The sequence below is a fragment of the Lissotriton vulgaris genome, chromosome 9 (genome assembly GCF_964263255.1).
Source record: "Lissotriton vulgaris chromosome 9, aLisVul1.2, whole genome shotgun sequence".
NCBI lineage: Eukaryota > Metazoa > Chordata > Amphibia > Caudata > Salamandridae > Lissotriton > Lissotriton vulgaris.
In genome coordinates, this window is record NC_141697.1 from 110,871,952 (window position 1) to 110,884,683 (window position 12,732).

The following is a 12,732-nucleotide window of genomic DNA, read 5'->3' on the forward strand; positions in this document are numbered from 1 at the left end:
CTAAGATTAAAATGGCATGAAGATCATACACCATCAACAGAATTGAACAAGCAGAAAATTCTACCAAATAACTATTAAGGGTTGTAAAGAAGCATACTAACCCCGCCATTGCACCTCAGCCCCGGTGGCCTCTTAGACTCGTTGACACTCTAGCCTCCAATTTCAAAACTAAAATAGAAAACATCTACCACAACTTAGACAACAACACCTTAGCCTAATTCTCTACCTGTCCGGCTAACTCTTGTTATAGCAAAATTCAGGCATAACTGGAGGAATGTGCACCCATTACATACACTCAACTGTCAGACCTCCTAGCTGAAACCAAATCTGGCTCTTCGGCTGACCTGTGTCCCCTCACATTACAGCCATGTTAGCCTCCTCACTTGTACCATCAGTTAGATCCATATGTAACTTATCTTTATCTTTAGCCATTGTCCCTCAGGACTGGAAAGCTGCCTATGTCACATCCATTCTAAAAAAAACGTAGCTCGATCCTATTGACCCCGCCAATTACCATCCAATCTCTCTTCTTAATTCGACATGCAAAATGCTTATATCTCACGTAAATAAACAGCTGTCATCTTACCTGGAGGCTCATTCCTTGTTGGATGACTCTCAGTCAGGCATTCCTCCTCTTCTTAGCACAAAAAACACCCTTGGAGAGATAACAGACTCCTTTAGTATTTCTTTGGATGCCAGCAAGCTAGCCATTGTGGTTCTTCTCGATCTGTCGGCGGCATTTGATACCGTGTCACATCCTATTCTGATTCATTGTCTTCAGGAGATAGGAATAAACTGCACTGCCTTACAATGACTTACTGACTTTTTGAAAGACAGGACTCAAACTATCACTCTGAGCCCTTTTCAGTCTAAAAATGTGTTCCAAAGCCAGAGATTTCCTCAGGGCTTTGCCTTAAGTCCAACTTTTTTCAACATTTATGTTGCTCCCCTTGCTCGGTTAGTTAAGTCTTGTGGCTTTGAGATACTTTATTCTGCAGATGATACTTAGCTGTTGATCTCATTCGGGAAAGATATCTCAGATGTTAAACAGCGATTTACCTCCTGGCTGAGATAAGTTGCAAAATGCCTGTCCTTAAACTGTCTACAATTGAATGGGGACAAGACTGAGATACTAATCTTTGGCAAAGCTCATCTTCACTGGACTGAGAACTTGTGGTCAGTGAAGCTTGGCCCTGCCCCCTCTCCCAGAAGCACGGTGAGGAACTTGGGTATTCTCTTCAATAACAAGCTATCGATGAAGGACCATGTGACATCTACGTGTGGCATGTGCTTCGGGATAATGCGCCTTCCTAAGAGGAATTTCCAGTGGCTGCCACTGGCCTCTCGCAAGACTCCCGACCCTGATAATCAGCCAGCTGGACTATGGGAATACGCTTTTAGTAGCATCAAATGCATCTCTTCATGCCAAGATGCAGGTGGTACAAAATACAGCAGCCTGACCAGTTAATAAACAGCCACTAGGCACCTACTTAGTCCCCCTGCTTAGAGCCTTGCATTGGCTTCCCATAAAGAAGAGAGCAATTTTAAAACTCCTCTGCCTGATGCAGAAAGCTCTGGCAGGTAAGGGACTCAAATACCTGCAGGACAATTTGGCTCCTTATCGTCCGGATAGAAATCTTAGATCAAGAAATCAGCTCCTTCTTTGCCCTCGACGCATTTGCACATATTAGTATGGTGGACTGGCTTTTACGTACCTGACCCCTCATCACTGGAATAAACTCGCCCTTTGTCATTAGGGCTTGGACTGACTTCGAAGGCTTGAAAAAACAGCTTAAAACCTGGCTGTTCTAATGACTGCTCCTAACTTTTCTGTTGTCTTTGTGCCAGGATGCCCCTTTGGGGACGAGTTGTGCGCTAGACTAAACATTCATTAACATAATATTACATAACCTTACCTAATGAATACTCCATTGTGACATTCGTTTTACCCATGGTGCCTTGTATATATTCCTGTGTGTACACATTCTTAATATCATTGCGACCTGGGGCGCACCCTAGAAATGTATGGATTTAAATTGTATTAATTACCAGGGTGGGTCCAGTTCTGACAACGTATCACACTGCATAAAGTTGCAGGGATAAAATAGGATTTTCCCATATGTGCATATTACGGATGTCATTTTTCGCTGTTGGGCCTATAGCAGCGTTCTTCAAACTGTGGGGCGCGCCCCCCTGGGGGGGCGCGGCACCATCCCAGGGGGGGGCGCGCTCCACTCCGATCTTCCCCTTGAGCCCGTTCCTTTGTCTGGGTGATTCTCCCAGGAGGGGGCCAATTCATGGAGTTGATGGCTTCGGCTGCAGTGCAGACAAGGAGTCTCCTCTGCTAAAAAGGAAAGCAAACAAACAGACACGCTTTCAGCTTTAGCAGAGGAGACCCCTTGCCTCCCACTGCAGCTGAAGCTGTCCCGTGAATTGGCCCCCTCCTGGGAGAGTTAGCTCTTCCCAGAAGGGAGAGAAGGTTTCCCTAGAGAGGGTTTGAGGCACGGGCGGGGTGGGCTCTGGCCCAGGGCCCCTGCTTTTCAAGGGGGGTGGGAGTGAGGGGGAGGGGGTGGGGTCGGGAGTCTCAACATTCTTTAATTCGATGTCATATTTACTCCAAAGATGGTACAAAAATCATTTGTTTCGATGTGCTAGTACAGCCAGTTAAAAAAGCCTTTTCAAACATTTTTAAATATTTCACTTCCCAATGGTATATCCCACACAACTCACATAGCAATACGTTTAATACAAATGTACATGTTCATACGACCACTGCAAGGTTCTCTAGTGCAGTGTGCATCCTCGTATATTCAGTAACTCAAAAGTGCGTTTCCAGTTTATAACAACAATCGCTTTGAAACAACTGTATGCAGCAAATATAGGACAAAGTCACTGAGGATATAGCCCAATAGGGTGAAAGCTTCAAGTTCCATACTAGTCGGCCTTGTGTGATCTTGGTCTATTCAGCTCCTTTTAATTCCCGCTTTTGAATTGGCAGTGCTTCCTTGAGCCTTGGTACAAATAGACGTGTGATGTTTTCAATTGATTTCTTACGAAGACACATAGAAAGAAAGAACAATGTAAAAGGCACATTCTGGTTGAGGGATGGAGACTAATACCATTTCCCAAACCTAACGCTGCCTCTGCTACTGATCGAAAAACTTAAGGTGAAATGCAAGTTTTTTCAAAGTGTGACCATTTGCATTAATTTCATTAAAAGGTCTGTTTCACAACAGGATTATTTTTGTTATGGGTTGATTTGCTGTGCTTTATCTTCTAATGGAAAGCCTGTACTTTTTCATTTTCCGAAATATACTGCACAATGTTTTTGGTATTTTATTGAAATAAAATGTGGCTTTCATCAAAACAATTGGAACATGGTTCCAGGTGTATTCAATGCGTACTGTTTTCTTCAAGTAGAAGTATGTGGTTATTTGTGTCTCCATGGTGCAGAGGAACAGTCGGTTGCTTGTAAGCTCCTAGCTTGAAACGACAGCAGACGATGTCTACAATAAATTCTGCCATTCCATGCAGCATGCCCGTTGTTGAGAAAATTCCACCAATAATACCACACAGTCTCACTAAGAACTGCCAAAATGGCATATGAGACTCTGTCACAGTCACCATTAGTGAACTAATGTCATATTTCATGACAATGCCTGATACGCCATGGCTGCCTGATGCATGATCAATCACAGGTTCTCTTTCTGTCACTGCTAACTGATGAGTGTCAGATGAGATTCTGAATGTTCTGAGTTTTGTTGGCACAATTGTGATAAAATACTGGAACATCTGGTTATGATCTGAGGCGTTTTTTTCCGTTGCCAGGAATCGGCTCTCCAAATGACATATGGTCAATTCGATGAGAAAAGTTGTACGTCTCGTGACTGACGAGTGCTGCCAGGTGTGCATGGCCTCGTGGATGTGGAATTGCCTTGCCAACTGTGATGTGAACGTTCCCTGCTACTTTGTTGACATACAGATGCCCGTGTATTCTGCATGCGTCTGGAGGTTGCAACAAAGAGTCTTCCCTTGGCGGCAGAGCTGTTGAAGCACCTTTGACAGCACTTTTGAAAACTACATCTTGAAGAGAGTGCTCCTCCTGCAGGCGATTCTGAATTACTTGCAGGGGGGGATGGATGCATGAGTGAGGGGATGGATGGATGGGTGAAGGGGTGGATGGATGGTGGGAGAGAGGATGGATGCATGAGTGGAGTGATGGATGGGAGTGGATGGATGTGTGTATGGTTGGAAGGGTAGATGGATGGGTGGAGGGATGGATGGATGAGTGAAAGGGTGGATGTGGGGATGGATGGGTGATTGAGGAGGGTGGATGGACGGGGGATGGATGGAGGAGTGAAGGGGTGGGTGAGAGGTCAATGGATGGATTCATGAGTGCATGAGTGGATGGATGAGTGGGTGAAGGGTGGATGGAGGGATGGGTGGCTGGGTGAGGGGGAAATGGAGAGAGAGGGGGAGGATGGATGGATGAGTGAGGACAAGGATGAATGATTGGCAGAGTGGATGGGCAGGTGTGTGCATAGATGCGTGAGGAGAGGAGCATGGAGATGGATGGGTCAGAGAGTGCATGCATGAGTGGGGGGAGGGTGGAGAGCGGGAGGGATGGATGGGTGGATGGATGAGTGGGGGGTTGAGTGGATGGACGGATGAGTGACTGGGTGGATGGATGAGTGGGTGGGGGATGGCTGGATGGTTGAGAGGGTGGGTGGTTGGATGGATGAGTGAGTGGATGGATGGGTGGAGGAGTGAATGGATGGGTGGAAGAGTGGATGGATGAATGGAGGAGTGGATGGATCAATGAAGGAGTGGATGAATGAGTGGGAGGATAGCTTGGGTGAAGGGGTGAGTGGTTGGGTGGATGAGTGGGTGGATGGATGGGTGAAAGAGTAGATGGATTGGTGAGGGGATGGATTGGGTGAAGGGATGGATGGATGATGGATGGATGGGTGAGGGGGTGGATGTAGGGATGGATGGGGAGATGATGGATGGAGGGATGGATGGTGGATGGGTTTGCAAGTGGTTGAAGGGGTTTGGATGTGGATGGGGCACAGATGGAGGGAAGGAATGAATGGTGGGGGAGTTGGTGGATGACAAGGTGTACATGATGGCTGGGGAGGGTTGTGATGACTTCCTTTGCCTTGGAGGATTGTGTTTTGAGCTGTGTGGTACGCCTCTGTCGTTTTGCCACACCCACTCACAGGCCTGCAATTTGCTAGGCACTCTTGTTGTGTTGAGCATTGTTTGTCGGATATGGCCGGTGGTGTGCGCGTTGCAGGCGATCATGTGGTGTGCCGGATGCCCGAGGTTTCGGTCGGGTGGTGGGGGGGCCCAACATCTGGGGGAATTCAGCTGGGGGGGCTCAACCTGGAAAAGTTTGAATACCTCTGGCCTATAGTACTGCTAGAAATATTTCCAAGTATGATTTATGCCCAGAAATACATGTTAATCAATGTGTGTATTGAATACAATTTTTTTACATACATCTTGTGTGAAATAAAATGAAATGAGGGATTTATAAAGTGCTACAAAGACCCAAAGGTGTCTAGGCGCGAGATAGACAAACAGGCAGAGGTCGACTTGTAAGGTGTGTTAATAGAGCTAGGTTTTTAAGCGCTTCCTGAATTGAAACGATTCGGGTTCATTTTTGCGAGTAGTGGGTAGGGAGTTCTAGAATTTGGCAGTAGTGTAAGCGAAACCTTTACCTCCCTATTTTGCTTTATGTATGTTGGGGATGGACAGGTTGCACTGTTTGATGATCTCAGTGATCTGGCCGGGATGTAAGATTTGAAGATTTGCAAGAGTTGCCTAGAACCTTTGGCGCGTGTAGCCTTGACTGCAATACATAGAGCTTTGAACTGAATGAGTTTGCTGAAAGGCAACCAATGTAGCTCAGCTAGAGCCTTGGAAGCCAAGTCAAAGCGGTTGAGCATGAGCAGGACTCTGGCAGCAGCGTTCTCAGTCATCTGGAGGTTATGTATACTGCGCTTGCTCGCGCTAGTGAGAAGGGCGTTGAAATAGTCCAGCCTAGAACCAATTAAAGCTGTGACTACTGTTTTCCTTAGCTCAAATGCGATGAACAGAAGTACTTTTTTAGGATTTTAGGAATGAAGAAGCAAACTGCTGTGGTGTCATTAATCTGGGATTCAAAGGAGAGCTTGGAGTCGAAGAGAGCTCCAAGGTTCTTTACCTTGTTGGCTAGTGTTGGGGGCAGGGTCCATATGATTTGGCTACCAGCTATCTGACCTGATAATTGGCGTGTTGCCAAAAAGCATAACATCTGTTTTTGTTGTGTTGAGTTTTAAACATTTAAACATTTAACCTGCATCCACTTTCCTATGTGGCTCATTCAGTCTTTAAATTGAGATGCAGTATTCGTGGAAAGGGCTATTGATGGGCACAATGATCTGTATGTCGTCCCCACAGGACCCCAGCGTAAAACCGAGGCTTCCTATCAGCTTGGCCAGGGGATAACGCAGGGTGGGGCTCAATGATGAGCCCTGTGGGACTCCACAGGGAAGTGAGAAATCTGGGGAAACGAGTGCATCATGTGCCACTGATTGTGTCCTTTTAGACAGAAAGATCTAAGTAGGAGGAGCGCTTTATCCCCGATTCCCAGCGAAGTAGGAGCTCAGCCAACGCATCTTGGTTAACTGTGTCGAAATGTTAAAAAAATAAATACCATGAAACTGAAATCCCTATATATACTGCATGCAGTAAAACATGTACTCCATCCACAGGTTTCTCTATTAAAATTGCCAATTCATAGGACTTTTGTATATGGTCCGGGATGCCCGCCACCCCTTCCACCACCAATCCCAATGGTAGGAGACTGACACAGTTTGAACTTTTGAAAGGCAGGGGGGCCTCGCGACCCCCCGACCGTATTTATTAAAATATGAAACAAAATTTAAAACTTTAAATTAAAACGTTTCATTTATCATGTACAAAATTCAACTTTCATTACACTTGATGAAGACAGGTATCCAGGCTAACCTTAACAAATCTCTAATACAAAGATTTTCCTAACCGAGTCGAACATCATGACATAATGCATTGCATACAAATTTTGTACATCCTATCGTTAAGGGCCAACGGCAAGGTCTTAACCGGTGTCAGACCCCTATCACCAAATTTCCGCCCTCTCGTGTGAGTGGCGCATGCGCAGAGGGCTTTACCCTCGTAGCCAACTGTAACTTCCCTTGTCATGGGGGCCCCCTTCCACTCGGCGCCATCTTAAGGTCGTCCGAGTTCCCGTGCGGGGTAACTGTAAGAAGGACAGCGTGGACTCCCCCCCTTTCCCCGCACTCTCTTCCGCCGCAGCGGATATCCGGCCCCCGGGAAATTCGTGGGAGGGGCATATAGCCGTCTCCCCCTGGGAGGAGCCTATGGCCATCTCCCCCTGGGCGATCCCATCCGTAATGGGTGCCGCCCCCCCCCGTGGGAGGGGTCAATGGCCGCCTCCCCCCCGGGCGTTCCCATCCATAATGGGTGGCGCCCCCACTAGGGACCTTGAAATCACTGCTCACCGATCATGACCTTACCGCCCGACCGAAGACTAAATAAATACTACAGCTAGATATAACCCTCACTGCTACTCCCGCGCTTGTAGAGCGGATGCCCCAGAATAGTATCCAACATACTATAAACATTGCTACAAAGGAGAAAAGGTCCTATAACAGATAAACCATTTTATTGCATACAGTTCATCACACTTCTACAAAGGAGAAAAGGCCTATAGACAAGTATTGAATTGCATACACAATCTTGGAATCAATCTACAATGGGAGAAATTGGCATCAACAAGACGTTTATGCATCACAATCAATTGCAAATCACAACTTTGTTTACTCCTAAACTTCTGCAACAGGGGCTGGTGGGTGGGTCAAAAACTGCAGCTTGTTCCCTTGAGGGCTCACGAGCGACGAGTGGTGCAGCCTTCCGAGGGCGGGAACAAGAGGACGCCTGCCTGTACTCCAGCGCCTTTTAACTTGCTGCAAAGGTTTCGCGGGCGATCGGGGCACCCAGCCATACGTTCGAGGTGACCGAGAGGTCTCCCCTTTCCAATTTCTACGCTGGAAAAGAGTTGGTCTCTTTCCCCCCTACCACCTTAGAGGAAGTCACTCATTTAATGTAAAATTTGATATTTGACTCCCTAGACACAATCTGTGCTGAGTCAGTGTTCTGGCCTTTAACCTCAACATTAGCCCCTTTTGTTGATAACTTGATGAATGAACCTCTCCCTCAATACAGGCTCAATATCTTTGGCTTTGAAGCAAGGGAGTGGTAGCTCCCCTGTTAAAACAGGACTCACTTGACAACTTAGTGTGGGATATGTATTGTCTTCTCCTTCCCAAAGGATAGTAGCAAAGCTGATTTCTATCTGTCTGGGGGCATATATCTTGCTTGATACGGGACAAATGAGTTTCATGCCTGGTAGCGCCATTGAAGCGGTCCCATTAGTAGCACTAACAGACCTACAGCGCATATTGGATGACAGTGATGCCAATCTCTGGTCTTCGTTGGGTCTCAACAATGTATTTGAAACAGTGGTCCATAAATGATTGACGTGGTAAAATGGTTCATGTCATTCCTGCAAGATGTGCCCAGTTATTCAACCTGCTGTATCTTAGATCTGCTAAATCTGTGGTTAGGTGCAGTGTTCCTCTGGACTCCTCATTATCAGGCCTGGGTATAGTTTGTGGAGTTTTGCTAGGCGGAACTCCAGGAAGTGACGAAAAAACTCGACAGATTTGCACAAGTGGCGGAGTGCAGTGCAAACTGCAATTCGTTCTGATCTTCCTGCCAATTGGGTGGAAATTCTACCCAAGCAGCAGCTCGTTCTTGCCAACTTACCACACATGAGCTTGTGCAGGGAAAAAACTATGCTGCAGCATGCGGAGCAGAGTTTTCTGCACTCTGCGAGCTACGCAGAGTTCAGAACACTCTGCAAACTCCATGAACAGAGCGGAGTTCACCGCTCAGGCCTACTCATAATCACATAGCCTGTTTAACATCTGTGCCAAACCTCTGTTGTAAATGGTCAGGACTTTTGTCTATTTTACTATCTCCTATAACAATTACACAACTACTGGAGTAGATTCAGATGGGAGCTTACCTGGGTCAAATCAGTGGCTCCCCCTCTAGCAGACGAGCATTGCACCCCTGATCCTGCCATGGTCATGGCCTCTCCAGCTGCTGGACCTATCACTGTCTTCGGGGGCTCCTTTCGGTAGCTGGGCTGCTTGAGCTCCTTGCGTACTTCCCCAGCTAGCAGTGGTTTGGTTTAAGTAAATCTCACCAGCTTGGGCACTTTCGAGGGCCCCGTCTTGGAGAGAGCCACAGCATCTGAACCCGCCTGCCCTTAAGCTCTCCCAGTCGTCCCTCATGGCCACAACAGGACTCCATGGCCTACAGTGTGTCCTCCACTCAGATCCCGCATCACTGCACTGCCTTGTTCCAGTCGGTAAAGGATCTCCACAGGGTGAACGACCCAAGGACTCTAGCACGCATGGCCAGTAAGATGCAGACAGCCAGGCGTCAGGAGGGAACACCAAATGATCCGTAGGTACCTAACTCTAATTTTCCATCCCTCAGAGCGAGCCCAATGTTATTGCAAACTTTCATTGCAACGCTCTCATATCAAACAAATGCTAGTATATAACAGCAGACACAGTCAAGGCATCGAGTAATTTACATTGTGTGCCATCTTGTCACTCAACACACAGCGCCAGTAATAGGTCAGTGTGCAGGAGGAACCCACAGCAAGGTCGCAGCTTAGTCAGTGAGATTTGGACAATGTGAATCTCAAATTTCCCAACTAAAAAAGTAGAGTACTGATTTGCATTAGGTGGGTTTCTGTCTAAAATGGCATAGTGATTAAAAAACGATGGTTTGGAATGCTACTCTGACCAATTGCAACTGGTTAGACTATTTGTAAGCATTCATCACATTTTCTTTAGGGTGTTTGATGCCCAGTAGTTTGCCTGGAAAGTTGAGACTGGTACAGCTTTCCAAGCCTACTACAGCCACTTTTTGTGATAAAGTAGTACCTTCGCACCCATTCAAGGAGTGTTTCCTAAGGTGAAAATGTACTACTTTGTTAAAGGGTCATTTTATATAATTGAGACTCGATCCAAAAAGTGAATACATTTAAACCTATTAGGTAAATAATAATGACAATAAAAACAGACATAGACACAGCACACATGACTCAGGACCCCAAGACCTAAATACCAAACCAAGAATGCATTTGAGGGGTGTTAGATTTGGGGGTCTCTAGTTGGCACAGGTAGGTTCTTGTGACAAATAGGGACCCTTGCCTCTAGTCAGGATAAGGGGATTACACTCCAGATACCCAGTGGCAGTGGGTTCGAGGCTGCTGCGGACGCGTGTGGGCTCGGCTTGCAAATCTTTTACTCTCACTATTTTTAAAATTGTATTTTTTATCTCACCTTACTGCTGTTCTGCCCTCCTTGCTCTGCCCCGCTCCCCTAGCCCCGGTCCGGCACGGCTGAGTGCCGATTGTCCCGGAGGGCTGACGGGGTAGCGGGTGCCATATTGGGAGGGGTAGTGGTGTCTTCAGGGCAGCGCACCAGTCATCGCGCTATCAGGCCTTCAAAAGCAACGCCCCATGTGAACGGCAGCGGACGCGCGCAGCGGGCGCGCCGAAGGCACGCCAAAGGCAAGCCCGTCTGTGCCCGTCCGCGGCCGACCGGGGCTAGGGGCTCTCCACCATGTCCGTTTTTATTCGTACTCCGCTGCGCAATTACTTGCGCTTCAGGTCCACTGGCCCCTGCAAACGGCCACTTGCGCATGGATTAACGAACTTGGGCTGGCCCGCCCATCCCCCTCCCCTACCTCCCCTGCCATAGTGCCTCCCCCCCTTTCCTCAGTCCCCCGCAGGCCCCCTCCCACCCCTCACCCATCACCAGTGTCATCACATTTATCAGCTTTCCTACTTAACACTAGGTCGGCCGTCAAACACCAGTTAGAACTGTTTGACTTTCTGGATTCTGTCAAGCCGGACCTACTATTATTGACAGAGACATGGTTCCGCACTGACTCTCTCCCCAGTGTGTTAGCAGCTCTCCCCCCCCCCTATGTTGTCCACAGGGCCGATCGGCCGGAGGGCCGAACAGGAGGTGGGGTTGCTCTGATTGCCCGTGCAGGCCTTCATTTCCAAGTGCTTCCCTCCCCCCCTTTACCACTGGCCGATAGCCTGGCCATACGCTCTACCTCCTCTCAGGTTCCCCTAACGTGTGTTCTGTTTATCGTCCTCCCCAGCCTTGCCCACGTTTCCTCCCCGCCATTTCGGATCTCCTGGGAACCCTTGCAATTAATAATTCTTCGGTCTTGCTCCTTGGGGATTTTAACTTCTGGCACAATGATCCAGCCGAGGATGCCGCATCTCGTGATTTTTCCGAGCTCCTCCTCAGTTTGAACTTTGTTTCCCGTGTTCACTCTCCCACTCATACTCACGGTCACACCCTAGATCAAATCTGGGCCCTCAATACCCCTGTTTCGCCCCCTATTGTCCAGCCGTGTACTTGGTCGGACCATTTTTTGATTTCTTTTTTTTGGATCTTAGTGTTGACACTAATTCCTCATTCTCCAAACATACCTTGGCGAGAAATTAGAGCAAAGTGGATATTCCTGCCCTCTGCTCCTCTCTATCAGTTTCTGACCCGGACCTAGTTAGCCTTGCGTCATCTAGGCAACTGGACGCCTTGAACAGCTGGCTCCTGAGTGCCTGCGCTCAAGTAGCCGCTCTGAAGCGCTTCACGGTCAAACGCGCCGATGATGCAAATAAATGGTTCTCTCCCGCCCTCAAGGCAAAAAAACTGGCAGTGCGTCAAGCAGAGAGAGCTTGGAGGAGTGCTTACTGCCCTCTCTCGAAACTACGCTACACCTCCATTCTTAACGAATATAAAAGGGACATCTTTCTCGCTAAGACTTCCTATTTTTCAGGGAGAATCCTCGTAGCAGAGAACCAGTCAAAATAAATATTTGTTCATGAGTTAGCTTCTTCTGATAGGGCCTCCCTTAAAATTCCTACATCCCAACTTCTGTGCAACTCTCTCAATGACTTTTTCATTGAGAAAGTTGCACTTTTCAAGGCAAAGATTCCGCCGCTCTCCCCTGCCTTTTGTGATCCATAGCCTCCTTCCACCACGTCCAGCCTGACCCACTTACCCCCCTGACAAGAGAAACTTTCCTCTCCCTACTGACCCGCGTCAAATATGGATCCCCTGCGGACATTGCCCCGGCGAATGTCCTTCGTAAGATCTTTACTAATTGCTATCTTCCCCCCCTCACTTTTCTGAATGATTCTCTTGAACAGGGTGCTGTACCGGTCCCTCATAAAGTGGCTATCATTATCCCCATTTTAAAAAAACCTGGTGCTGACCCCGCTTCCCCCTCTAACTATCTTCCCATTTCCCTTCTCCCTTTTCTGGCCAAAGCCCTTGAGGCCCATGTCACCCAGGTTCTTGGCGCCTTTGTGGAGGAGAGTGGAGGTTTTGCTTCCCGTCAGGCTGGCTTTTGACCCAGGCACTCCACCGAGAAGGTTGTCATCTCTGAGATGGATGAGCTTAGAGAGGGGTTAGATACCAACACTCCCCAGGCCCTAGTTCTCTTAGATATTTCCGCCGCCTTTGACACGGTGGACTATTCCATCCTTCTCACCCGTGTCAAGGCGGCGGGCATCGGGGG

General features: G+C 47.9%; 1 pseudogene; it reads right to left on the reverse strand.

Moving 5' to 3' along the window:
- Positions 1-3,393: 3,393 nt before the first annotated feature.
- The window catches only part of LOC147689687 (endoplasmic reticulum-Golgi intermediate compartment protein 2 pseudogene), a 78,833-nt pseudogene continuing 69,494 nt past the window's right edge, over positions 3,394-12,732 (reverse strand).